Source organism: Lynx rufus, unplaced genomic scaffold (assembly GCF_022079265.1).
Source record: "Lynx rufus isolate CCGP_SWC_20201006 ecotype Redwood Valley unplaced genomic scaffold, mLynRuf1.p SCAF_8, whole genome shotgun sequence".
NCBI classification, from domain to species: Eukaryota; Metazoa; Chordata; class Mammalia; order Carnivora; family Felidae; genus Lynx; species Lynx rufus.
Genome location: NW_025814896.1, coordinates 104,009,382 through 104,034,844, shown reverse-complemented (window position 1 = coordinate 104,034,844; position 25,463 = coordinate 104,009,382). Strand labels below are relative to the sequence as shown.

The window sequence follows — 25,463 nt, the reverse complement described above, 5'->3', positions numbered from 1 at the left end:
AATAACAGTAATAAAACGAATTTCTCTTGAATCACCCAGAAGTTTCTCATTCTGTACTTGAGTGTGGATTCCCTTGGGGCATAGCATCTACTATGTTCTACACTACTCACTGGTACCCCTTCGCTTCCATTGCCACGCTACCAATAACTGACCCACAAGCAGCCTGAGCATAAACACAGCAGAGAGGAAGTTTTATGGAAACTTCTGTTTCCTATGGGGGCAACTGTCACTGGATGTCCCGGAGGTTCCATTTCATAAGCCATGGTGTTGGGTGAGCGACCAGAGTCTGAGAACCCTGCAGCAAGCCCTGTCCTCAGGGCACTCTCCTTGTTGGGAACCTGATCTGTCAAATCCAGCAGGAGAACTCACCAGATAACTGTGTGTTTAGGAGAATTACAGTGGGACCATGTTGTTGGCATCACGCACTACAGTGCTTTCTCTATAACTGGGCAGCAAGTTTCTCCCTAAGTGGGGGGTACCTGGGTCTAGTGCGCAGGAGTGGTAGAAATGGGTCCCCCTCTGACTGGTGCTCTTTTAGTCTCTGAATGCTGCTGCCAGGCTGATGCTCCTGTCTAGGGAAGTCCTTGCGCAGGTAGGACACAGTGGGTAGTAAGAGAAGAATCCCAAAGAGAAAGGAAGATTCCTTCAACCTGCAGGAATCCCCAGGGATTGGTGGATAAACCAGGAAGGTGGTCCAACAGCTCCCCACCATGGAGCGTGTCTTTGATGGGGACACAGAGGCCTCCTACAACTCATGTGTCAGGGCCCCTGACTCTTAGCTCTGGGAACCTTTAGGATAAGTGCACGGCTGAGTCATCTGTTCAGTAGAGCACCTAGGCCTCCTGCTGGCAGCCTTCTTTCTCTGTGGGTTCCGCCTGGTACAGAGAACATGGCCCAAGCACAGCAAGTCATGTGGCTGGAGGTTCTTTAATGGGGACAGAATTTCACTGCAAATTCTATCCCCACCCCTGCATTTCTGTAAGTTGCTTTTAAGGCGCATTTCATAAATCAGGATCTGCTGTTACATAAAGCAGTAGTGAAGAATCCAGTCACGAAAGGCAACTACATTTCATCTCCTGCTGCCTCTGCCTTCCGGCAGGACTCCCTGGAACACGGTGCTGGGGGACCGTAAGGAACGTCTGGGCTCCCAGGAAGAGTGCTGAGACCCATGGCCTACATCCAGGCCCGAATGCAGAACGTGCGGGGCCCCTTGTTCGGAAATGATGGAGAATTTCAAGATGGCAACAGCAGAACATTAATCTAGGCGTGAACATTCTGAGCACAGAGCCCTGGACGATTGCACAGATCATAAGCCCATGAGGCTGGTTCAGCTGGTATCTGCCATGGACCCAGATGGGAGAGTTCTGAGGACTTAATGGTCTCCCCCCGAGGACTTCGTGGCACAGCATCCTGGAAAGACTTCTTTGAAAAGGGGGCTTCAGACGGGCCCCCTGGGAGCTCTTTCTAGATTTCTACCCTCAGAAGCTGTTAGCAGACTCGAGCTCCACTAAATCATCTGGTTTGACTCAACCTCCACACTTCGGTGGGGTCGGGTTCCTTCTCGTAGGCTGTGTCCATTCCTACTCTTCAGGATATTTTCCTTGGCCCCGGGAAAATCGGGCTTCTCTTCTACCTGGATCTCATGCCTACTTTGCACACATCAGATCAAATGTTTCAATACGGAAATATCCGAACCTGACTCTCGCCGTGCCTACAAGTCTCCCCGGGGCCTGGCTCAGCCTGGCCTGTATCCAGCGTGAGCATCTGTTTTTCCGTGAGCTGGCTGCCAGCTGGATCCATTTTTTCCAAGCCTCTTGTTGGCTCTCCACTCACAGCCCCCTCTGCTGCAGCCCTACCTTCCTTCCACCATGTTCATTGTCCGCTGGCCCCCGGTTATCCACCCTGACCCCTTCCCGTTTCTATGTCCTATTCCCCGAAATCTCTACACTTTCTTTCCATCCCTCAGCCCCAAGGCCCAGCCAACCCGCTGACTTCTGCATACCAACCAAAATTGCCTCCTTTCCCCCAATACTAAACCCATAAACTTAAAATATTCTCAGCAAGGGGGGGAGTGCTTGGGTGTTGGTTAAGCATCCAACTCTTGATTTTGGCTCAGGTCATGATCTCATGGTTCATGAGATCGAGCCCCGTGTTGGGCTCTGCTCTGACAGCACAGGGCCTGCTTGGGATTCTCTCTCTCCCTCTCTGTCTCTGCTCCTCCCCCACGTGGGCTTTCTCTCTCTCTTTCAAAAATAAATAAATAAACTTCAAAGAAATCCTTTAAAATATTTTCAGCAGGACAAAGTAGGCTGCTTAATAAATGGTACTAGGAAAAACTGCTATCCACTTAAAGAAAGACAGGATACCTCTTCTTCAAAATGTAAAGGAAAATAAAACCCCATGAACTTGGTATTTTAAACCAGAGAGATAAAATTATAAAATGCCACAAGAAAAAAAAAAGTATGTGAGAATAGTTTTGTAATCTAGGGGTGGGAGTAGACTTTCTAAGCAAGCCAGAACCTGGGTGTCCAGAAAATAATAACAGATTGGATTACATAAAAATTAAATATTTCTGTAAAATAAAAGACACAGTAAGCAAAGTAAAAGGTCAAACAACGGACCGGGAGAAATAATTTGCAGCATATATATCAAAGGTTTAAGACCCAGAATATGAGAAGAGCTCTTGTAGAACAACAACCAGGGGTGCCTGCGTGGTTTAGCTAGTTAAGCATCCGATTTAGGCTCTGGTCATGATCTCATGGTTCGTGAGTTCAAGCCCCACTGTCAGTACAGAGCCTGCTTCGGATTCTGTCTTCCTCTCTTTCTGCCCCTTCCCTACTTGCACTCTCCCTTTCTAAAATAAATAAACTTAAAAAAAAAAAAAGAACAACCAAAAAGAAAGGAAAAGAAAGAAGGAAGGAAGGGAGAGAGGAAGAGGAGACAAAGACTATGAACAGGCTGAAAGAAAGGTATAACCAATTTTTTTTTTTTTTAGTTTAAAAAATTGAAAATTAAATTAAAAAAAAAAAAAAAAGCAAGAGACAGAACATCATTGCTGCCATGCAGTCTGGGACTCGGTCCAGCTCTGAGGACAGGCCTGGAGTAACCATGGGGGAGCCCCTTGGGGAGGGGTCTCCCGGGAGCTCTAATGTGGAAGCACCTAAATGCGCAGTGTTCTGCTCGGCCACATAGAGGGTCTTCTCCCCTCGAGTTTAAAAAAACAAGGAACGAGAGCAAAGCAACTTATGAAAGAGTCATGAGTAGGCCACAGCCCTTCTTTAAACCAGCTCCCCCCAGCACAATCCGCTAATTTACGTATTTGTGTTTTTCATCTTTTAAAAAAAAATGTTTGTTTATTTATTTATTTAGAGAGAAAGCAGGGGAGGGGCAGAGAAGGAAGAACAGAGAGAATCCCAAGCACGCTCCCTGCTGTCAGCACAGAGCCTGATGTGGGGCTCCATCTCATGTACCGTGAGATCATGACCTGAGCGGAAAGCAAGAGTCTACCACTTAACCGTATGAACCACCCAGGCGCCCCGATTTATGTATCTGTTTTTAAAATCAGTACTTCTAGGGGCGCCTGGGTGGCTCAGTCGGTTGAGCGTCCGACTTCAGCTCAGGTCACGATCTCACACTCTGTGAGTTCGAGCCCTGCGTCGGGCTCTGTGCTGACGGCTCGGAGCCTGGAGCCTGCTTCGGATTCTGTGTCTCCCCCTCTCTCTGCCCCTCCCCTGCTCATGCTCTGTCTCTCTCTGTCTCAAAAATACATTAAAAAACATTAAAAAAAAACTTAAAAAAAAATAAAATGAGTACTTCCGGAGGCAGAGTTTAATCCTTCCCATTTTCTTTCAGGGCATGGTTACTGTTTTGTTGGATCTACGTCCTAAAACTCTTCAGCAGGGAGGGCAACATTTTTTTTTGAAGATTTTATTTTGTTTTATTTTATTTTATTTTATTTATTTATTTTTATTTTAAGTTTTTATTGAAATTCCAGTTAAACACACAGTGCAATATCAGTTTCAAGTGTCCAATAGAGTGATTCAACACTTGCATCCATCACAAGTGCACCGCTTAACCCCCATCACCTATTTAACCCATCCCCCCACCCATCTCCCCTCTGGTACTCGCCAGTTTGTTCTCTGCAGTTAAGAGTCTGTTTCTTGGTTTGCCTCTCTCTCTTCTTATCCCCGTTTGCTCATTTGTTTTCTTAAACCCCACATATGAGTGAAATCATATGGCGTTTGTCTTTCTCTGGCAAGATGTGAAGATTTTGTTTTTAAGTCATCTCTACACCCACCGTGAGGCTCGAACTTACAACCCTGAGATCAAGAGTCGAGAGCTCCCCCGACTGAGCCAGGCCAGGTGCCCCAGGGAGGGCCACTTTTAAATCCGCCCCCAGAGGCAGAGCCTTCTGAAGAGATAGCAACTGTATGTAGCTGCAAAGTAAGGTGACCACAAATTTGGGGCAAAGAGTCCCGCGTGAACTGTAGCATTCGACAGTTTGAAGAAACTTTAATTATGTGATGGATTGCCCGGGCAACACTGGAAGAAAACAAGCCTGAGTGCGACCAGCAGGCTGCTCTGCGGGGGGACCTGTGGGTGAGTACCCGCACCTGGTGTCCGGACGGCTGACCAAGCACCGCCACCCGGGTCCCAGCCGAGCCCTCTCTCTGCCCGGGGCAGTCACACGGCACCTCTACCCTTTGGACACTTTCCACCTGGTGCATTTATATTTTCTTCAAATACTTCCTTAAGGTAATAGGCTGTTTACATCCCACAGTCACAGTTTGCATGCCATTTTCCCTGCAGCCAATAATGCCCTCAATTTTAGAATAGAAGAATTATTGAAAAATTTTCAAGCTGGCTCTTAGAGCCAACTGCAGTGACCCAGGGGCCCCAGCAGTGGGGGTGTGCCCTGCCGGGTCACAAGGGGATCCCAGCCAGCACACGTGTGAGCAGAGACTCAACGCCTCCAGCCGCCTCGAACCCCTGGCTGGGCCCAGTCCCCCGGTCCCCGGTGCACCCTGCGAGTGCACTCAGACGCTGCCTCCTGACTTTGAAGTCAGGGTTTCACTCTCTTGACGAATACTCATTGCTGAAGGCTACCCTTGCTACTAAAATAACTTTCCATGAAATACTCTTGACTGTAAATGCCCTTATATTATAAGAAATGCTCGTGTTTGTGTGTGGTTACGTCTTGTGTAACTGACTCCACCAGGTTTTCGAGGTGAAAATTGCTCGTTTCTGTCATTTCCAAAACCTGACATTCTTTCACTATAATGTGGCAATTTCTCAGTTCTTTAAACTATTTTTTTCTTTAAGTTCTCATGAATTGGCGGTTCCTGTTTTTCTGAACTGCTTGTCAAAGCCACGGTTGTGTCAGGCTCACAGTCGCCCTTGTTCAATAACTAGGAAACACGGTGAAAAGTCCCCACGGAAAGTGTGACTTCCCTGCCCTCGGGAGCCTCCCTGCTTGCTCCGTAAGTTGTAACTTGGAGGGATGCGTGTGAACATTGGTGGAAGGGAAAGGACTGGGAAGAGACAACGCGGGTGAAAGTTCCGATTGCTGATTGCTGGTGGGGGAGGTCCTCGGAGTGAGGTTAGACCGAGCTCCGCTCACGTGGATTCCGTGGCCGGGAAGCCGGCCCTGCCTGGGGACACGTCGTACGGCCCACCAGAGCATGGATCCCGTCACCTATGAAGATGTTGTGGCTCTTTCTTTTTCTCCCCCCACCCCACCCACCGCCCCCTTTTGAAAAAGCTCTCGTAAAGACCAAATTCCGCTTTTGGACCTCCGCGTTTCTGCAGTTCGGGAAAAGTTAAAACAAAGTGAGAACGTCCCAGTTGTTTAGATAAAGCAGGACCGCCCGGGAACAGGCTGGGCTGGACCTGGGGTGGAAACCGGCTCCCAGCAGCCTCCTTCCGCATCTGGAAGCATGTGCACCGTTTTAGTTTCTTTGAGCTGCTGTAACAAACTACCATAAACTCAAACCACAGAAATGCGTCCAGTAGTTCGGCCGGCAAGAAGCCCGAGCCCTGGCAGGGCCAACACTCCCGCTGAAGGCGCCAGGTAGAGAATCGGACCCCAGCCTCCCTCCCAGCTTCCCTGGTTTATGGCAGAACCACTGCCGTCTCTACCTGACATCCTCCGTGTGTGCCCGTCTGTGTCCAAATGTCCCCCTCTTGTAAGGACACCACCCATGTTGGAAAAGGGGCCACCCTCCTCCACAATGAGCTCATCTTTAATTATGTCTACAATGACACCATTTCCAAATAAGGTCTCATTCTGAGTTACTCGGGGCCGGGGTGGGGGGGGGGTGGTGGGTAGGGCTTCAACATGTGAATTTCGGGGAGACACGATTCAGCCCGTAACACACACAGAGGCCTTGAATGATGACTCACAGGGTCTGGGTCTCTACTCACAGTCTCTGCTATTCCTCCTGCCGGTGTTTCCCCCCAAACTCTCTCCCCTGAAAATAAATTGCCTTCTTAAAAACACATGTGCTTTCTTTTCTGTCAGTGTCGATGTCTACCCTAAGAGTTAAATTAAAGGTTGTTAAAAGTGTAGAATTCCATACAGCTCAAAATGCTGCTGCCGGCACTCTCAGCAATAGCCAAATTATGGAAAGAGCCTAAATGTCCCTCAACTGATGAATGGATAAAGAAATTGTGTTTATATACACAATGGAGTACTACGTGGCAATGAGAAAGAAGGAAATATGGCCCTTTGTAGCAACGTGGATGGAACTGGAGAGTGTAATGCTAAGTGAAATAAGCCATACAGAGAAAGACAGATACCATATGGTTTCACTCTTATGTGGACCCTGAGAAACTTAACAGAAACCCATGGGGGAGGGGAAGGAAATTAAAAAAAAAAAAAAAAAAGAGGTTAGAGTGGGAGAGAGCCAAAGCATAAGAGACTGTTAAAAACTGAGAACAAACTGAGGGTTGATGGGGGGTGGGAGGGAGGGGAGGGTGGGTGATGGGTATTGAGGAGGGCACCTTTTGGGATGAGCACTGGGTGTTGTATGGAAACCAATTTGTCAATAAATTTCATATATATAAAAAAAATAAAATAAAATAATCACAAAAAAAAAAAAATAAATGGGATCCTTCTAAGTAGCTAAAAAAAAAAAAAAATGCTGCTGCCGGTGGAGACGGTCCTGGTCAGGACGTGCCTCTCAAGGAGGCTACTGGCCAGCCAGTCCTCCGAAAGAAGTGGGGCCGCCCAGACAGGGGCCCAAGGCTGTCTGTCGCGCCTCAGTGCGGACATCCGGCCCCCCTGGGCTCTGTGCTGTCTTCTGTCTTTCCACCCCGTGGGTGCCCTGAGAGTAAAATCCAGGAAGCCTCCTGGGCCCAGGAGCTGCCGTGAGAAACCAGCTGTGGCTGGGCGGCTGGCTGTCTGGCCTGAACTCTGGCTCCCCAACTTGTTAGCTAAGTGACCACAGGCCCAGCTTCCTCCCTGAAAAATGGAGATCATCACTGAGGGTTACTCCGTGACACTTGGAATAGTGCCTGGCCCAGAGAAGGCGCTGTGAAACGTCAGCCGTGGCCACTTGGGTGCCTCATGGCGTAGTGAGAACACATGCTGTCACTGGTGAGGGGGGAGGGGAGGGAATTGTTTAAAAGAATTCTGAGATGGATTTTTTTTTTTTTTCAGCTCTCAATCTCCATCATCTCCTCTGTGTCTTTTATAAATACAATTTGGTGCCAGGCTGACTGTGGGGACCCGGGACCCTCATGGAACACAGGGCGGCCAAGTCACCACTCACTTTTGGCCCTTGGCTAGTTGCCAGATCGCCACCCCGGGGAATGGGTCCCAGGCCATTAGAGCGCATCTCAGAGCGCCCACGATGGTCCTCCCCGCTCTGGCCCCCTGGGGCTTTGCTAGGGACAGGAGCTCGAACACGGTGCCTTCCCTGCATGCCCGCCTGTCCCTCGAATGCCTGGACAAGCGCATGCCTCCCCTCAGGACACTGGAGATGGGGAAGCGTAGCCACCCCACTAGCTCTGAAATTCAGCAGCCCCAAATGCAGGGAACATACAACCCGGTGTTCTCGAGAACCCAAGAGTGGTTTAACAGTAAGAACGATTTTGCTAGTTTTTATGGAAAGTAGGAAAGAAAAGAAAAAGATTCATTCAACTACTTGCTTGCATTTGCATAAAGAAACTCTGGACAGGTAAACAACGAAGAGAAGGGTTTCAGAGGAGAGGTCAATGGCAACTGAGTACGAGAAGTGGGGCGAGGGCGCTTTTCACCAGACCCCTTCTTAATTACTTTCACTTTTGAACCTTATTCAAGAAATTAATTAAAGCTGGAAACTCTATTCCCTAGTCACTTTTGCAGATTAAAAGAGACATCCATATGACCTCAAAAAGAACCGGCTGAAAGTCGGAGTCACCTTCGATGAGGGCCCTTTCCCAGGTGAGTCCCTCAAGGTGCCCCTGGCGGGAGGGTGCCCCCCACGACTAATCACAGAGTTGCCAGCAAGATTCCCTGAGGTCGTGCAAGAGCTGCTCAGGTTCCAAAAAAAAAGTCGTCCTCCATTTTGGGAAGGATTTATTTGAACCATCCGCAAAGGCTTTCATCTGGATGTGGTCCTGGGAAATAGAATGCCGCACAAGGCCTGAGATCTGGCCCGCTGAGAGGTTCGTGGTGTTTTGGGGGAGGCTGGTGGGAATTCTGGCTCTGCCTTGAGCTGTGTACCCTGAAACTGTCAAGAACTTCAGTCTGCTCATCTGCAATATGGGCCAATAGTTGCCAGCCCTCGTGGGATGGATATGGGGGTTGAGCAAGATAATCGATAGAAAGCAGCCAGCATACACGGGGCCTATGGGAGACGCTCCATAAATATTCGTTTCTCCATCCCCTGCTGCTGCCAGGAGGCCCTTTCAAAATCGAATTGATTTACTACCTACGGTTTAAGCCGCATGGTTAATCTCCCCTAAGTCCTGCACAAGATATAAATTAAAACCTCCAACACGAGAACCAGGGGGCTCCCCTTTTCTACCAGCAGAGCACCGAGTAACTGTAATGATCTTTGGAATCTGTTGGCTCAGAAAGTTCTGGAACTCTCTCTTTCCTGAAACTTGGAGAACAATTTCCATTTGAATAAGAAGTCCGTCTCTTGCCACTGGCCCTTCGTGTTCACAGAGTGGTAGAAACGAGAGTTGGAAGATTCCAATAATTCTGGCAACCAGAGGGCAAGGGGAGGGAGGCATGAGCTGAGGGGGGCAGCACTTCCTAAAGACAGTGTAATCTGGCCTCTCTCGAGTGATTGCTTCCATTCTGTCCAAGTGCCCCTGGTGACGGACTCAGTCAGTGAACACAGAGCACGTGATACCCACTTTGGGAAGGTGAGACAGTGACTGGGTGGCTCACTTTCTCACCCGGAGCATTCTGGTTTGCAGTCACCTCTTGTGCTGCTGGGTGGCAGTCTGTATTCATTCTGCGTCTCTCCTCTCCCCTCCCCAGAGCAGGCACTTCTGGGGACTTCAAAAGGACCGCCACACAGAGACAGCCACCCATGTGTCAGGCCGGGCTCAGTGGCCTAGCCGAAAGGCATATCTCACACATATCTGGAATCGAATGCATCCAACCCACAACCCCTGAGGATGTGACTATGCATAACCAACTAAAGCAACAATCCCCCAACAACTGAGCGTTTAAATGTTCTAGATTTAACTGCTGGTTAACTGCTGGTATCCAACAGCAGACCCCAGGGTTAGCTGTCCTCGCCAAAACCTGCCAGGATTTGAGGAGGGGGGAGGAGGGAATGAGACAGAAAGAGGTAAGGCTACCCATCAGGAGAAGTCTGGCTGAGTGTCTAAATTATCAGTACCTGCCCCGTTTGTCAGCGGGGTCCCATCACACATTTGATTACATGACGTGTTTCGCCACCTATCGTCAGCATCGGTGAAACCTGCACAGCAAGGTGAGCTGTCCGTGAGGTGCCCCAGAATGGCAACCTTGAAGACAGTCGCTAGTGGAGTGCCGCCCTTCTCTGCTCTTGGTCTACACGGATCCAAACAGTCTTCTGGCGAAGACGTAAGAGAAACACCTCTCTAACTTGCAGATGACGTAAAGCTTCACGTTTCATGTTAGAGACTCTATGGGCCAATTCTAGAAGACTCAACCAAGGATAATGTAAAGTTCTACTTGGGCTAAAAAATAAATTAAGAGACCAACAAAGAAGTCAGTACCCAAGTGCAAAACGAGGGAGATGTGGCTTTGCACAAGCCCCACACAAAGAGGCAGGGAGGCAAGCTGACTACAAGTGCAGTGTGGGGGCTGATGGATGGGTTGGCCCCAAACCTCAGCCTAGCATCCAGGAAAAGGGCGGTCATTGTACTCATCTGAGGGCGGGACGCCAAACACGGCCGTCCGTGACCAGAAGGGCAGCACGGGGTCAAGGTTGCCGAACACCTCAGCGCACACATTCAGGAACCTCGGAAAGAAGGGAGAGCTTGAACACAGCGGTGACAGCCACACAGCTGGAAGGGCTCATCGTGGAAGAAGCCGGGGCTCGTGGTATTATTCAGCTGTTTCTGGGACAGAATAATTGCTCAGTGAATGTTACCGAATGTGCTGAATTAGGACCATAATTATGACCACGGATATGACTGAATGGCTTCAGGGGGGCAGAGTGAGGTCCAAACTGTGGAAATACCAGAAAACAAGCTTTGGATTATTTATGGAATATCTTCTCAGTGGGTGCTTTGCAGGGATGGGCCGGGCTGTCTCCGGAAGGAAAGAAGGGGTTTTAGTATAGATTAAATGGCCCCTCTTGGGGCTCACATAGAGGGACTGCTGTGGTGAGCAGCACCCTTTGACTCTGGAGAACTCCTGACGAACAGTGAAGAGTGTCTTGTTAATGATGGTGGCTCCAAGTTAGGTTGTTGAGCACTCGCCATGGTGGGTCACCTCACCACCCTCCACAGACCATCAGAGACGCTTGGTGACTCACTTGTGGTCACACAGCTAGCCAGGGGGAGCCAGGGACCTACCCTAGCTGCTCTATCCATGCAGAGAAAACAAAGCAACACAAAAATGCACAAACTGACTCCTTTCAGATCTTTACTCAAATGGAGGGACCCTTCGAGGGACCCTCAGAGACCCCCCCATACATGAGGAGCCCGTGGCCTACACCACCTGCACCTCCCTCCAGCAGCCCTTCTAGCAACCACATTTGCTCATCCCCTGCCTCCATAGGTCTCAATACACACTCGATGAGTACTGAAGGCCTGGACGATCGAATCAGTCTCCCAAGCTCTAAGATAATACAGCTCATGCTGCCCGGGGCCTGGAGAAAATGAAACATGGAGGCAGGATGATGGGATTCCCCGGATGCCCGAGTTGGAGTGGATGGACCACTGCTGGGTGGAGATCCGGGGCCCAGAGAAAGGTGTCTCTGGTCAGGAACAAATAGCAAAAAGGCACCAATTCCAATATCAACAGCTCCTGCTGTAACACCTACTGTGGGCAGCACTTTGCTAAGACTTCTTCAGGCACTGACCCCTTTCATCCTCACAACAGCCCTCTGTGGCAGTGACTCCTATATTCCCATTTCACAGGTTAAGAGACTGAGGCCGGCAGGCATGGGCGCTGGGCAGCGAGAAGCTGGCGGAGCTGAGCTGGCTTCATCCGGGTGGCTCGTGGCCGCCCCACTGACAGTCCGTGGAATAGAACACACAGCACCGTGCCTGGGGGAGTGGCCGGAAGCAAAGTCCTGGAATTTGGGGGTGACTGCAGGGGCACCGTGGGGGGGCATCATTTTGCTGTGTTGTGATGCTGCAGTGGAACAGGGCAGAGGGGAGGAGGGGCACGGGCCTGGGGCCTGAGTGTGCGATCTTCCGCCCATTCACCGGATCTCCCGGCTGCTTGTGTGTTTCCTGTCTGTCGTGGCTGAATATGGGCTAATCCTTCTCCCTTAAAAAGCCGAAAGAGTCAAAAGACACGTCTTGGGGACTTGTAGAACGACAGTGACAGGAACCAAGCCTGAGGCTTCCCTTAGGCCACTCTGGTCAGTCCCTGGAACAGCTCCACGCAGACAAAAATGAGGATGCGTCTCCCCAGACAGGAATGTGCAGGATCAAGTACCACAAGCCGGGACCGTCTGTCGTGTGGGCCTCAGGTGAGGCCTGAAGAAACCATCAACACAACTAGCAGAAATGCTCTAGATATCAGGTGCCCAGCCTGGGCTACCTGCTGGGCAGGTCATTCTTCTGGGCCACTGGAGACCTTGAAGGCCCAACTCAGGTTTTATGCCCAGAAGGGGGGACAAGGCTTGCTAGTGGCACTGGTGGCCCCCTACCTGCCTGGCCCATAGTTCCTGGCCCAGAAGCTCTCCACCTCGCTGAGGACTGACTGAGAGCCAGACTCAACTTCACCCCTTCACACCAGTACCACATCCGTCCTCAGGGCGATGGCCCATCTTTCAAAGCTGCCCAGATCAGGAAAACATGCTCTAGATTCGGGCTTTCCAATATGGCAGCCACTAGCCACATGTGGCCATTTGGGCATTGAAATCTGAAACTAATCAAAATAAAATAGAAGTTAAGTCCAATTCCTCAGTCGCATTGGCCCCTTTGCAAGTGCTCAGTAGCCGCACGTGGCTTGTGGCTACATGTGAACACTGATCTAGAACATTCCATCATCACAGGAAGTTCGGTTGGACAGTGCTGTTCCCTGGTCCTTCGAGGGTGCCCTGCCATCACTGTTCTTTCTTATCAATCCCCCCCCCACACCAAGATGGGGGGCTCCAAGTTACGAGAGGCCCAGCAGCAGTTAGCGGACAGGACAAGGCATGTAGAGGGGGGCCCCCCACCAGATACGCCTCAGCTGCACGGGCTGGGAGCTCACACCATGGTCAGGAAAGCAGGGGCACGTTTCCAGAAAAGGCCCAAATTCAGGGACAGACAACCAGGTCGTGCGGGCCCCTCCAGCTGGAGCAGGGGCCCCCAACCAACTCCGCCGCCCCACAGGTGCTGGGTCTTAGGTGTCGAGTGGGAATCGTGGTGACCACCTCGGATCGCAGATTGCCCCGCTCTGGTTTTCTGGCACCTCACAGCCCTGACGCTGTGTGAGGATGCCAGGAGCACTGGGACAGAGATCCCCAAGAATGACCAAATCTGAATGTGCCCTCAGCCAGGTTGAGGGGGTAACATAGCAGCAGCATGAGTGCAAAGCAGATCTGATATAATGTAGAGACTTCAGGAATAAGGGAGTGTTGGATTTTTGATATCTTAGCCCTGTAGACTGAAATTCCTCCCACTGAACAGGACAACTGGACACGCAGAGCAATTATAGGGGAGATGAGGGACGATGGGAAAGGTGGCACAGGAAGGACATATCTATCTGCTCTGAAAATCCTCAGTATCATTTCCAGAGGTGACAGGAGTGTCGTGGCCGCTGAGGCTCATCAAGACCCCAGGAGAAGCCGGGCGCACCTGCCGTCTGCAGAGAGCCTGCTCGGGGCCACCCGCCATCCAGAGGCGCCCCTCCAGGGACCAGCCCCCATGCTCCCTTCTCTGGAGGCCCTCCTGTGGTTGCCCTCTGCCCTCCCGGGGCCACCCTCTGCATAATACTCTTGCAAATCAAATGTTTCCGTTTATTTCAAAATCGGAAGAAAAACCTGAACATAGTGAATATGAATACATAACAATGAATCCCGTTTGCATGACATTTATCTTTACACCAAGACGGTCATCGTATGTTCTCACATGAGGAAGGGGCCACTAAAGTCCATAACCCGGGGATGCAGCCCTGAGTCCTTCCTCATTCCTTATACCAGAGGCATAAAAGACAGCTCCATACAAAGGGAACTGGCACCCCACAGACCCTCCTGGTTGACCTACAGATTGAATTTCAGCAGTGATTTCTCATACCTCCCTCTGCATCGTGCAGGTAAAATGTCTCCAAAAATAGTTACATCTCCAGGCAAAGCCCTGTGACTATCTGCCTGCTCTGCCGTCGTTAGCACTGGCTTGCTTTCTCCAAGTTGTCTTCTGACTTCAAAGAGGCTGCTGGAGGTCCAGCCATCACCTCTGCATTCCACACAGGAGGACGGAGGGAAGTGGGGGACAAAACGTTAAGCCTCTTAGATGCCAGGTTCCTTTAAGGAGCTTTCTTAAAATCCCCACTACCCACCACAGCCTGTGTGTTTCATTGGCCAGTCCATCTGTCTGTCTGTAAAGGAGCTGGAGGAGGAAAATGGAGGCACGGAGTAAGGCTCTGGGACGGTGCCAAGCAAAACACAGGAGGGGACTTGGTCCGAGGTAGAATTAAGCAGACGCCCCTTACCGAAAACTCCATCTTGTTCTCAGGCATCCTCGTGGCCCTGGTTGTGCCACCAGATAACGGGGTCGTGTGGAGCAGAGGGTGTGACAGACAGGCTCACCTTCTCTGGCCTTCGCGCAGGTTGAATTATGTGAATACACTGCGTGTCCTTGGAGCCGAAACTTTTCTACTTGGGCCATTCTGCTCTTTGCTGGACCGCTGCCGAAGCTTTGAAGCCCAGTCTGGATGAAGCCCCGTCTGTATCCTCGGGGCTGGAAGGGCGTGGTCCTGACTCAGGAGCTGACTCTGGAAAAGCTGGCTGTGAGGGAGGGGGTGAGTCATGAACCCAGACATAGCTGAGATTCCTGGTATGTGCTCTGTGGGGGAAAGAACGCTCAGCTTGGACTGAGTTCCCTCCAGGCAGGAGGTGCTGCGAGACGTGAGGGCGCCCCACCTCCCTGCGCCCTTCCGCTGGGGCACTGACAGCAGCCTGACATTATTGGGCTCGTGTCTATTTCACCAGAAAGACAAATGGGAAAGACCTGGTCTGCCCGCTTCACCTCCGCATCCCTGGGTCAAAGAACCAGACTGCTGGGTTCAAAGCCAAGCTCCATTCCTTACTAACGGTGTAATTTTGCCATCACCCCTAACCCTTCCGTGTCCCAGATTCCTCGTCTGCTTGATGGGGACAATAATGGTGATCTGCCACACACAGGTCTGTGCGAACTTAAGTAAGGTCATATTTGCAAAGCATCCAGAACAGCGCCCGGCACCGAGCAAGCACTCAGGAAACAAAGCAGTGTTCGAATTATCTTTATTTTATTGGGGAAATGGTAAATATTTGCCAATGCGGGCATGAAAAGAAATCTTAGGTGACTCTAATACAAAAAGCAAGCGATTTCTGTCCCGTTGAATGCCCCGCTCCAAGTTGTTCGGGGCTCTTGAAGCCAGTCTCCTCCCGATAGTTCTGATGAGCCCAATGTGGTTATTTCACAAAGTAGACCCTGGTCCCAGAGGAGCTAAATGCTGTAAAGCATAAATCTAGCTGTCTTCTGGCGCACTTCTGTTGTGGAGACTGCTTGTTGTCTGTCCTATATCCATTCTCCTTTACTTCCTGTGTTGTCAACAACCCTTACGTTGTCAGGGGCAGCAATGTTCCCAATTAAAAAGCTATATTCCTCTGGCTGCCGTACAGAAACAGTGGCCAATAAAAGATGTAGGCAGAAAGGGTTAGTTGGGGGTTCTGGGAAAGCTCTTTAAAGGAGCCTGATGTCTAGAATGCTTAGCTTTTTATCCCTCCACTTTCCTCTTTCCTCCTATGTGGAATGCAGAGGTGATGGCTGGAGCTCCAGCAGCCATATTAAAACCAAGTGATAACTTTGAGGAAGGAAGTCGATGCTAATGATAACAGAAAAGAGAGATGAATGAACTAGCTGCCCGTTGACCATCACCCTGAGCAGCCTGCTTCCAATCTTTTTCTGTCTGAGAGAAAGCAAGCTTGACACTTGCTGGAGCCACTGTTATTTTGTAAAGTTTTCCTTTATATCTGTCTACATTGGTAGAAACCCATGCATCCCTCTCACACTCTGTGAAAGATTTGTCCAGGGAGAACAGCTAAAGTGATACATTTCTGCCATTGCTAAAAATTCCAATATTATAAGTATGATAAATTTTTGAAAGGACAGCATGGAGGGAAAGGCTAAAAGCCTCTGGGGCAGAAGCCCTCAGTTGCAGGGTAATCAATCCTAAATGCAAAAGTTAAGCAGGAGAACCGAAATGGATAAGATTTGCCATCACCATTAGCTTTTTTGATTACAAAAAATGCAATAAAACCAGATGGTTATTGTTTTTCTTCTTCTTCTTCTTCTTTTTTTTTAATCAGAGGAGTCATCAAGCCTCCCAACCTCTCCTCCTTCCGGAGGACCCAACTTCCTTCTGATCCTCTGTTGGCTTCTCCCTGCCTGAGCTCTGTGGTCTAACCAGAACCCTCTTGAAGTTGTGAGGAACCCAAGCTCTGCCCCAAAGCACTGGGCCCGGCACACGACTCACACGACTCCCCTGCCACCACGCTGTGAACAAAAAGGGGCTTCTGGATTTTGGCACAGGTAACCGCTGTGGGAGAAAACCACCCACAAAGTGGCACCGTTTCTAACTGAGACAGCCATGCTCAGCAGCCAAAGCCTAAACTCTCAGAAAAGAGATGTCTAAAGCACCCGATGCCTCACTTTGCAATACCAGAGAGGGCTGATTGAGCAAGGCGACCCATGTGGTCCCTTCTCTCGGACCCCTGAAGAAGGAGCGTAAAGATTGGGCTTCTGGGGCACCGCGTGATCTTGGATATCTTCAGAATTGGCAAGGAAAGGCCATATTATGCTCACCCTGGTTTTAGTTTTAAGTGTACCTTACTTAATGTTTTCAATATGAGTCACCTCCATATACTGCGTGATTTTCAAATCACCAGAAGTTGCCTGCAGCTCATTTTAAATTTTTTTTTTTCAACGTTTATTTATTTTGGGGACAGAGAGAGACAGAGCATGAACGGGGGAGGGGCAGAGAGAGAGGGAGACACAGAATCGGAAGCAGGCTCCAGGCTCCGAGCCGTCAGCACAGAGCCCGACGCGGGGCTCGAACTCACGGACCGCGAGATCGTGACCTGGCTGAAGTCGGACGCTTAACCGACTGCGCCACCCAGGCGCCCCGCCTGCAGCTCATTTTAGACAGGAAGCATGAGGACAGCACCCAGCTGCTTCCACCCTGGAAGCAGGTCTGAGGCCAGTGGTCCTGGATTTTCTGGCCTGCGGCCCCAGTCTGCTGGATTACAGACAGCGCCCTCTTGGCCCCCTGCGTCTCCTGACTCTCCTCTCCTGATGGAGGCGAAGACCCCCCCCCCCCCGCCCCCATCAGCCACGCACATCTTGAAGCAGCCACTCCGTCTGATACACCTGCCTGGGACTCCCGTACCTGGAATAGGTTGAGCAACTGGCCATCCTTCCTGTCGTCCAGGGTGGGTACGTGTGCGCGTTGGGGGCAGGGGGTTAAAGGAAATGCACAGAAAGTTACTACCATGTGGTTGGGCTGAAGGGAGGGGGAGCTGCTCCCATCGCGAGGATGTTACCGATAAAAACGACGGTGGTCATAGCAGTGAGGATAGTGACAACATCTAGAACCCCGGGTTTTCCTGGAGAGACCCCTGAAGCACCCTCCGTTTACCAAATCAATAAAGGTCTTACAAATCAGAGCAGGACACAGATGAGATCTCACTGCAGGAGCACGAAAGCCAATTCTTTATGGCTACCCCCAGGGCCCGGGGCCCAGGTAGACGTAGAAAGGTGCCTGAGCGCAGGTCTGAATCAGTGGATATGTACTTAGCAGCTGCCGAGTCCCCTTGTAACTTGCGTGCTAAGCATCACCGATCTTTCCAAGGCCCCAAGAGGCTGGTCGTCTCATTAACCCCATTTCACAAATGAGGATGGTGAGACCCCAAGAAGTTCAGCAGCTTGTCCAGCGTGAGGGTGAGCTCTCCGTACATCAACGGCTAGTGGGGACACCCGTCAGGGACCGTGAAAACCTCCTGGAGGGAGGTAACCAGAGCCCAGGCTGGGGTGCTGCCGAAGGGTGCGGGGTGGTCGACAGGGCCGGCCAGCGATAGGCCAGTCTCTAAGCTGAGGGAGCCATGGCCACAGGGCACTGGGCAATTTCCAAATGTCATCAGATTGTCAGCATTTTCTTTTTTGCAGTAGGTGTCCTTTTAAAATAGATCTGCCCAGTTTCTATCTTTCTTTTCTTACTTTCTTTTCTTACTCCCTGCCTGCACCCTCACTTAGAATCAGCATCTTTTGGTAGTTGGAAAATATGACAAAGCAGCAAATCGTATTAATGAACGCTCTGTTTTCAGACCTGCCCGTGGCCTTATTTCTGGCCTTTTTTACATGACTCTCCTGATTATCAGAGTGATCATATCAGTTCACCGCAGGCTTATATCTCCTTCCCAACGGCGTTTATCCAGGGGGATTAAGACACGGCAGCCGGTGATAAACACCCGTCTGATACCTGGCATGTTCTCTGAAATGGGGACAAGAGAAAGTGCTAGTGTGGACAAACCACTGAGGCACGGCCTAGGGCATTTTGCCTTTTTGGGCTCTGCTCTCCATGAAGATGGCATTTCTCTGAGCACTTACAGAGATTACTCATCGAGAGAGACAGAGTGGGCTGGGATCCCATTTCGGAAATCCCTGGTGTGTGCCTTGCTGAGGTCCTGAGTTTCGAGACTCTCAGCCTTGCCACCGAGGACACTGAAATCACGGGATCTTGCCTGGAAAAGTCACTGCTCAGGGGCCACAAGCCCAGATACCTTCAGAGTCCAGGTAAGGAGGGAAGCCAGTAGAGCTAACATCGATGGGGTTCCTTCTGTGTCCAGGCCCTGTTGGAAGCAAGCACTGGACAGATGCTACCTCTCCGAGCCCTCCCAGCAGCCTCTGAATGTCATGGTCCAGAAGCCCAAGGCTTCCAAGCCAAGGCCATCAGAGCCTTGCCACGTTAGGGTTCACAGGGCCTGCGATCTAACCAATAGGGGGTCTCACCAGAGTCAGCTGAATACAAAGACCCAATCCTGGACGGGCGAACAGAATTTGATGGGGGGCGGGGGTGGGCTCACACAGGACTGCATTTGGCCTTTGAGCCGCCCACCTGCAACCCCAGTTATTAAAAAATTTTGTTTTCCTTAACACAGTTCTCAGTTTACAGATAAAAAGAGTAAGATGCAAGGGAGATTTTCTTCCTCGGAATCCTACTCTCTGATTTTAAGGTGACGCCCCCTTCCTTCCCCCCCGCTGTGTGTCACCTGCAGAATGCCAGCTTTGAAGCTCTAGCAGTGACCCGCTCCCTGCGCCACTCGGTCCCCCAGCAAGTGTGATGTCACGCGACAACAGAGGCAGCTTTTAACCCTGGGCTGTCCCAGCCCTTCACAAGCTCTGGATTTTTAACTTAACAAATTGTATGCTCAACCAGTTCTGTCAAGGCAGACCCTAAAAAGGATCGTCCAAAGGGGAGGGTCTCGGCACAGGGACCTGTTAGCAAAGGGGCCTCGCAGGGGCACAAGGAAGGGCTGGGACTAAAGCTGGGAGGGGGTGGGGGTCACAGAACAGGGAACGCACCCAAAGCCGATTCTAACCACAGACCAAACAGCCCAAACGTCCTGGAGGGGCCAGCCAGCCACCGTGCTGTGCCCGGGGGCAGATCGCATGTGCTCTTTGAGGTGCTCCAATTTTAGCAATTGGTGCTGACTCATTATTAACCCAGAAAGCCCACACACTCAAATGACCCTACTGAAAAAGCTCCCTGTCATCCCCTGCTTACTGATGTGCAGTTTTTTTAAGCAAATTCAAAAAATGTTTATCACAAGGTATTTATGACATTTTAACCGTTTCATTTACAGTAACTAGAATGACATTTAAAAAAAAAAAAAGTTTCCTGTAGTTTCCTTGACTGTAAGGCTAAGTCTCATCAGAATAGTAACAAGCTGAGAAACGCATATCAAGGTCGTATCAGGCCTCAAGGGCTCAACTATCCAAGCCTCACCCACTGCCCCAGGCCCCCCAGGCCCCCCAGGCCCCCAGCCCACCAGCCCCCAGCCCCCAGCACATTTTCTTTCTGATTTTACCACAGTTAGTGATATTCAGTCACGAGCAAAAGGAAAAGGCATAAACTACGTTCCCAGAATCAGTCATACACCCATAGAGAGGGAAGCCAGAATTCTGCCTCTCTATCGTATTTCTTGCACTAGAAACTGGGCGGCTCAGATCATGCAGCCAGAAATGTCTCAGGGGGCTGTCTTCCTTCACCTCGGAGAAGCAGAAGCTGGCCCAGCCTCGGCAGCCCTGGGTTAACACAGGTTCACCCACCTCTATCTCTGAACTTCCCTAGGGCTCCAGAGGGGAGTCTGGAACAGCTTATTTTCCAACCAAGCATCACAGTCTACTCCAAGACAGCATAACATGCGACGAATAGCTACACGCTCCCAATTAATGACTGAGACAAGCAGCCTAAAATACAGTCGTCCTGGGGGGTGGGGGCAGAAGAAGCAACATTTCTAAAATTATGGATCCTCGAAGTCTCGAATGCGGTGTCCCTTCCAAGAGGGCAGTGCTTTAACCCAGCCGAGCCTCTGAGGCAGACTATAGAAATGATTGTAAAAATGACAGAAACCTACTCACCGGGGAGAAGCAGCTGGCTCCACCTTCCCAGGGCCCCGGGGCCGTGAAGAACTTAAGCCCACACTGGCTCAGGCACAGCCGGCCTGGAATATCAGTGCGCAACTTAGAAAGCTTCTAGCATGCAGTCACTGGCTTCCCTCCATTCCCAATGGTGTCCCCATGACTGAGACCAAAGAGGAAAAAAAAAAGGGGGGGGGAGAGAGAGAAAGGGGAGAGAGAGAGAGAGAGAGAGAAAGAAAAAAGGAAAAAAAAAAGAAGAAAAAGAAAAAGAAAAAAAAAAAGGGCGCACACCTCAGTCTTCATTCTCATTGGAACAAGATGACTCACGCTGACTCACAGCCACCACTTCCTCTCCGACATTCTCTTCATACTTGCGAGCTGGGCTGGTCCCGTTCCCAGGGTCTCTGCAGGCCTTACTGGAAGAACAGCCTTCTGCCCCTGGCAAAGTGACCCAAACGCTGACCTCACATGGAGCACCCCCCCCCCCCGTCCCCCACCCCCTCGCCAGCACGGGGGCGGGAGTGCCGACCCAGGGGGAATGCTTTTTATTTAGGAGATTTGAGCCACAGGAAAAATAAAATGCACGAATCTCCTGTGCATTTGAATTTCAAATACACGCTGAAACGTTGTCCTGGGTTGCACGGCCCAAAGGAACCTCTTCCTCTTTTTCAGGGCATTTCAGGGAAGGGAGAAGAAAGGAATATTGTCTTACTCTTTTAAGGAGGTTGGGTTTACTTCACCCTGGCAAGGCTGACCTCAGTGCATGTTTCCTTCTGCAGACCTTCCTCTGACATAGCAGATCATGGGATCTCAAATCGTGATCTCCCCCAAGCTGTTTATCAGGAGGGTGTGTGTTCTGCTTTTCGGATTAAGGGACTCACCAGACCTTTTCTATCCATCTTGCAGACTTCCAGCGTTCGCCAGACGCGAATATGAAAGCCCCAAGAAATGAAAGGAAGGTGTAACAATCAACTTTTCAAAAGCTGTTGAGGACCGTTAACACGCAGGAGCAGAGAGTAGCCTCTGCCCCCCACCCCCCAGTTTTCTTTGGGGTGATACTGGGCGTGGGGCAGTCTTCCACAGCTTCCTGCATTTTTAAATTATGAAAGACTAAGAGGAGAGCAAGACCATGTGACATTCAGCAGCCTCCTGAGAAGCCGAGACATGCGGCCGTGATGGCTTTAGGACGACCGTGGCTTCTGGAAGGCGACACACACAAGACCGTGCGTGAACACCGATGCTCTTAAACCGTTTTTGACCTAGTGCCTCCTGCTGTGTAGGCCACACTCTGATACCCCTAAGGGATATAGAGAAAAAAATTGCGTTTTGTGAGGGGGCAAAAGACCCAGGCCAGCCGCATCTGTGAGCAGTGTGGACCTCATCCTGGTGGGGTCAGAAGATCTACTTTCCATTTACAGCTAGATTCGTCTTAGGGAAAACATAACTCCTATATCTCAGGTTCTTTTAACAGGAAAAGTAGGGCATTCTCTATCAGACAGGACCAAGTGCTTCGACTTCCCCATGAACGTTGTAGTGTGCCAGCTGGCCAAATATTCTCATTTCTTGCAGGGTTTTGTCTGTCTGTTTGTTTTTGTTTTTGTTTTTTTCAGGAGAACGGAAAAGCTGCTAGTTTTCTGGAGTTTAAGAACAGCTTTTCATTGCAGAGATTTCCTTAAGGGAGAAGGGGGAACGAGGATGGGGCAGCAGACTCACGAACAACCTAAAGATGTGGCTTCAGCAGCACCGTGTGTCATCCCCAAGGGACATATCTTAGCCAGCGGGGGCCCAGCAGCCCCATGGGAAGTCCACCCTGATGCCAGGAGTCTGCGGGGGCTATCGAAGCAGGGGTTATGGGTTATAAAAAGCCAGACTTTATTTTATTTATGAAGACTTGGATTAAGTCGACTCATTAATCCCTGGGAGAGAACTAAAAAATATATTAATTTTTTAAAAATCGCCAGGAATGAATGAAAGAAATTTGAAATGGTTGGGAGAAACGTAGGTCCCTGCATAGCAGGGACATCCTCCTGCCAGGAGGACTCGGCCAGAGGCCTCATCACTATAGCAGCGGGACCTTCCACAGTAACAGTGTTAACAATGAGCCTTCTGGAATATTCCAGGTCAAAGCCTCAGACTTGAAGCTGGGCCTCCTCCCAAAGGACAGTTTGAGCCCTCACTGTGGAAGGTCACTGGGACTGTGTCCTCCCTATGTAGTATTTTGCTGAATAATCCTATGAATGTTATCTCTAAATTCCTGATTGTACTTCCATCCAGAGCTCTTCTCGTTTGGGCTGGGAAGTAGGGAGAGGGTATTAGTGTGAGAAGGAGGAGGCCACTCCCAACATTCAAAAATAAAGCATTCATTAAGGCATATCGGTAGCACTGCTTCCCATCGTTGTGAATATGGAATGTTCTAGAGTGGACTCTCTTTCAACTGGCTGATTTCTGCATCTTCCACCAGAAAGGAAACAATGATGACCCTCTGGATAGGGCTGCATGGAAACACGATTTAAACATCTACACGCTCTTTCGCCAATGAAAATCGCACTGTGAAAATTTAGGTTTCAGCGAATTAGGAAAATAATCGAGTTTCGCTCCTAAAGAGCGCAGACTGAGGACATGTTGTAGGGTTCTTACAGATACCGATGGCTCACGTTGAAGAGCATTTGTTACGTGCCAGTCACTCTCCTACACATGCACAGATATGACCGCCTCTGATCCTCAAAATAGCCCTATGAGTAAAATCATCCCCACTTTCTAGCAAAGAAACCAAGGCACAGAGAGAGCCAGAAGGCTGCCCAAGGTTGCAGAGCCCAGATACGTACCCAGGCCGCCTGGTGTCAGAGCCCCCATTCCTAACCACCAGACCAACACGAATTCCCACAAGGAACTTTTTAAAAAGTCTTTGTGCCCACGTCTTCTCACATCATGGTACATTCTCCCAGATTCTGCAGATGTAACGTAGACGTTTTTCCTATTCATTTGAGAAGTAAATCAAAATCCTAGCCTTGGAGTGAACGATCCCTTACAACAGTAAGAGTTCTCACTAATGGAAAAAACTGGTTAGAATTGCCCACCGGCACGTCCCAAGAAGTATACAAAGCTGTCCATGATGCCAATGCCTGTACAGACAGTACTCCTCTTAATAGGGGACACGAGGTCATTGGGGAATGTCCCTAATGGTCTTTCTGTCACTCGAGCAAACGGGTCTCCCCACCACCCTCTTGCCTGGAAGAAGATCCATCCCCTTGTTGTAAATTCAGCACTGTCCTTCCCCCGCGCTCTATCCTTACTTCTTTTCTAGGATTTTGTTAATAATCAAATACAGGTATTTTCCCTCCAACATCCTGAACCTTTTCCTGTCTGTGGGCCTCAACACAGGCTCCCGTCACTTCCATCTCCCAAATCCTTTCCCTGCCTTTGACCTTGTGGAGTAGACCCCATGGATGCCCCATTCATCCTATCCCTCCCCCATTAGTAGCAGCCTTGACACTTGGTTGGGACTGACTCCACCCCCATACCCAGGGCAGAGTTTGGATTGGGCTAAACAAAACAAGGGAATGTCACCCCTTGTCACTGTGACTGGTTCCAGGATAGGCTCCCAAGCTTATGTCAGCTAAGGCCTGGCTACTTCTAATCACACTGATGGGGTCAGGGGTACCCAAGTGGAGCAAAGCCCATGACTATGGCCTTTGCCATATGACAGGGAAAAATGAACAGAACGTTAAGAGTCTCATTCTTACTCTTAAGTCTCGAAAGTTTAGGACAGGGTATTATAAATAAAGAAAAAACACGATATGGAAAAATGAGTGAAGTCAGGCAACAATGTATAGTTGTGCAGGTTGTACACTGTACAATCCCACAGAACAAATTTACGATGTACACAATCACACATGTGAAAGGACACCTCTCCAACACCATGTTAGGATCCCACAGCCTGGGAGGTAAAGAGAACAGGGGAGAAAAAATAGAAGAGTCTGCATCCTGTTCCCCCACAGGGGGCTGGGTCCAGAGAAGCATTACCCCTCACCCCACGGCAGTCCAAGGACTCTGAGAGTAAAGGGAAACCTGCAGTTGGAACGGTGAGGGGTAAGAGTTTCATTGGCAGTGTTTCCTGGTGGCACTTGAACTTGGTGGTGCATCTTAAGTTAGATGGGATGCGGTCTGCAACGCCATGAGAGTGGATGAGTTCGCCAGAGGAACGAGTGTGGGAAAAGGAAGCAAAAACTGAGCCCGAGGGGGGGGGGGGCCCTGCAGCTTTAGCAGACCGTGTGGTGAAAGGAGCCAGCAGAGAAGGGATGGTGGGGGAAGATGGGGGGCAGGGGCCAGCCAGGTGGGAGGGAGGCCAGGAGAGCGTAGCGCCCGAGGAGGCAAGCGGAGACGGAGCTTTAAGAGGAGAGAGTGACCACCTGTGTAAGCACTGCTGTGAGATCATGGAGGTGGCAGCTGGAGAGCATCATGGATTTGGTAAGCAAGGTCTGTGTTGGGAGGAGCAGGTGAAGATCTGAATAGAGACAGGAGAGAAGAGGGGGAGAGAAGTGGAAGAGAGTGAGGAGAGACACCGCTTTCTGGGACTGGCTGTGACTGGAGAAGGAAATAGGGTCCAGGGAAATGTCCTTTTTGGCTAAAAGAGATAATAACTTATTGGGATACTTAACTGATAGAAATGACTTACTAGAAAGGGAAAAGAACTGATGATGCAGTAGGAAGGACCAGACCTGCTCCTCAAGGGGAGGGCTTGGCCCCGGGGGAGCCCTCCACAGCAGCGGACGTTGACCAGGCGAGGAGGGGCCCACACACGCCATGTTCCCATGTTCCGTATGCTCTGGTACATTTCGTCATTCGTAGTAAAAGAAAAGTGACATCAATTTTTTAAATTTAATGCCAAGTAGTACATGACTGTAGTCCTTCTACTAAAAACCTTAAATCATTGCAGATTAAACTAAAAGTCCCCTTTGATGAGGAGGTGGCAT

At 50.2% G+C, this 25,463-nt stretch overlaps 2 long non-coding RNA genes across 5 annotated transcripts in view; both read right to left on the bottom strand.

The window, feature by feature from the left end:
- Window positions 1-21,270, bottom strand: part of LOC124504050 (uncharacterized) — a 158,149-nt gene extending 136,879 nt beyond the window's left edge. For 3 of the 4 annotated variants that reach the window (XR_006960295.1, XR_006960293.1, XR_006960296.1), the window contains exon 1: window positions 20,491-20,736. This is a non-coding gene — a long non-coding RNA (uncharacterized LOC124504050). Of the gene's footprint in view, window positions 1-20,490; window positions 20,737-20,781; window positions 20,929-21,202 lie in introns of those variants that run through there. The other variant, XR_006960294.1, reaches the window with a different exon arrangement.
- LOC124504052 (uncharacterized) lies at window positions 13,597-14,392 on the bottom strand. Its single transcript, XR_006960298.1, has 2 exons — window positions 14,303-14,392; window positions 13,597-14,199 (listed from the first exon to the last, which is right to left on the bottom strand). It is a non-coding gene; the product is annotated as an uncharacterized LOC124504052 (long non-coding RNA).
- Window positions 21,271-25,463: the final 4,193 nt, after the last annotated feature.